General features: G+C 60.1%; 1 non-coding gene across 1 annotated transcript in view; it reads right to left on the bottom strand.

The window, feature by feature from the left end:
- Positions 1 to 247, bottom strand: part of LOC124187658 — a 1,913-nt gene extending 1,666 nt beyond the window's left edge. Inside the window, exon 1 of the ribosomal RNA XR_006872147.1 lies at positions 1 to 247. This exon is cut by the window's left edge and continues 1,666 nt beyond it. This is a non-coding gene — a ribosomal RNA (small subunit ribosomal RNA).
- Between the last annotated feature and the right edge of the window lie 2,253 nt (positions 248 to 2,500).

Below are 2,500 nucleotides of genomic sequence, written 5' to 3'. Positions count from 1 at the left end.
GGGACGTACCCGCCGCCGATTGGTTTTGATCTAATAAAAGCATTCCTTCCATCTCTGGTCGGAACTCTGTTTGCATGTATTAGCTCTAGAATTACCACAGTTATCCAAGTAAATGTGTGTACGATCTAAGAAACCATAACTGATTTAATGAGCCATTCGCGGTTTCACCTTAATTTGGCTTGCACTGAGACATGCATGGCTTAATCTTTGAGACAAGCATATGACTACTGGCAGGATCAACCAGGGAGCTTCGATACAAAATCTCGGCTCGGACGTGCGCCACCCATCGCCGACCGGGTCTCGTAGCCCGGTCGGCCGCGCGTCTACTGTGTGTTTCGGGACTGCACGCAGGCAGCCCCGGTTCCGTGTGCCGCCACCTCGACACTCGGCTTATAAGCGTTCGAACGATCTCCCGTACCCGTCGGCTAGATTGAAAGCGTCTGGGATACGTTGTTATAACGTCTCTGGTCTTTGAGTGTACGCTCGGAAAGAAGCGAGTTGACGCGTGCGTTGGAGCGTTCAGCCTTCCGTGTTTCACGGAGAGCCGAACTTCTTGGTACCGCGTCAAGGGCCATTCGGTCTGAGACACCGACCCGCGGTAATGCAGTGACGATAGATGAAACAACGCGAGTCGCGTAGTTTCTTTGGTACGAGGCACGGAACGGTCCGCGAACGCCCGCTCCTGGTCTACGCCGACGTACGTATCGTGCTCGAGCACGTACCGGTACGGCGTAGCAGGCGGACGACGGGAGACCGGCCCGACCGACTCGCTCCTCTTACTAGTAGGAGCCTGGCCGCTAGGACGTCGGCGCCGGTACGGTGGTAGCACGGTCGGCTTACGGGGCGAAACCTCCGCGGGCTATCGAAAAAATTTTGAACTCCGGGAACTTTGTCGAAATTAACCGAGGCTCATTTGACGATGTTCCGACAGGCTCCCGGCCCGGATCGACTCCGGGACGCCGCGCATCGCCTTTCGGTCGACTCGGACCGAAATTTTTACAAGTCCCGTCGGCCCGTATCGACTCCGGGACGCCGCGCATCGCCTTTCGGTCGACTCGGACCGTAATTTTTACAAGTCCCGTCGGCCCGTATCGACTCCGGGACGCCGCGCATCGCCTTTCGGTCGACTCGGACCGTAATTTTTACAAGTCCCGTCGGCCCGTATCGACTCCGGGACGCCGCGCATCGCCTTTCGGTCGACTCGGACCGAAATTTTTACAAGTCCCGTCGGCCCGTATCGACTCCGGGACGCCGCGCATCGCCTTTCGGTCGACTCGGACCGAAATTCTCACAAGTCCCGTCGGCCCGTATCGACTCCGGGACGCCGCGCATCGCCTTTCGGTCGACTCGGACCGAAATTCTTACAAGTCCCGTCGGCCCGTATCGACTCCGGGACGCCGCGCATCGCCTCTCGGTCGACTCGGACCGAAATTTTCACAAGTCCCGTCGGCCCGTATCGACTCCGGGACGCCGCGCATCGCCTTTCGGTCGACTCGGACCGTAATTTTTACAAGTCCCGTCGGCCCGTATCGACTCCGGGACGCCGCGCATCGCCTTTCGGTCGACTCGGACCGTAATTTTTACAAGTCCCGTCGGCCCGTATCGACTCCGGGACGCCGCGCATCGCCTTTCGGTCGACTCGGACCGTAATTTTTACAAGTCCCGTCGGCCCGTATCGACTCCGGGACGCCGCGCATCGCCTTTCGGTCGACTCGGACCGAAATTTTTACAAGTCCCGTCGGCCCGTATCGACTCCGGGACGCCGCGCATCGCCTCTCGGTCGACTCGGACCGAAATTTTCACAAGTCCCGTCGGCCCGTATCGACTCCGGGACGCCGCGCATCGCCTCTCGGTCGACTCGGAACGAAACTTCATCGAGTCCCGTCGGCCCGTATAGACTCCGGGACGCCGCGCATCGCCTTTCGCTCGTCTCGAACCGAAATTTTCACAAGTCCCGTCGGCCCGTATCGACTCCGGGACGCCGCGCATCGCCTCTCGGTCGACTCGGAACGAAATTTTCACAAGTCCCGTCGGCCCGTATCGACTCCGGGACGCCGCGCATCGCCTTTCGCTCGTCTCGAACCGAAATTTTCACAAGTCCCGTCGGCCCGTATAGACTCCGGGACGCCGCGCATCGCCCTTCGCTCGTCTCGAACCGAAATTTTCACAAGTCCCGTCGGCCCGTATCGACTCCGGGACGCCGCGCATCGCCTCTCGGTCGACTCGGAACGAAACTTCATCGAGTCCCGTCGGCCCGTATAGACTCCGGGACGCCGCGCATCGCCTCTCGGTCGACTCGGACCGAAATTTTCACAAGTCCCGTCGGCCCGTATCGACTCCGGGACGCCGCGCATCGCCTCTCGGTCGACTCGGAACGAAACTTCATCGAGTCCCGTCGGCCCGTATAGACTCCGGGACGCCGCGCATCGCCTTTCGCTCGTCTCGAACCGAAATTTTCACAAGTCCCGTCGGCCCGTATCGACTCCGGGACGCCGCGCAT

Source organism: Neodiprion fabricii, unplaced genomic scaffold (assembly GCF_021155785.1).
Source record: "Neodiprion fabricii isolate iyNeoFabr1 unplaced genomic scaffold, iyNeoFabr1.1 ptg000095l, whole genome shotgun sequence".
Classification (NCBI taxonomy): Eukaryota; Metazoa; Arthropoda; class Insecta; order Hymenoptera; family Diprionidae; genus Neodiprion; species Neodiprion fabricii.
The sequence above is the reverse complement of the archived record's forward strand: the minus strand, read 5'-3'. Positions and strand labels throughout refer to the sequence as shown.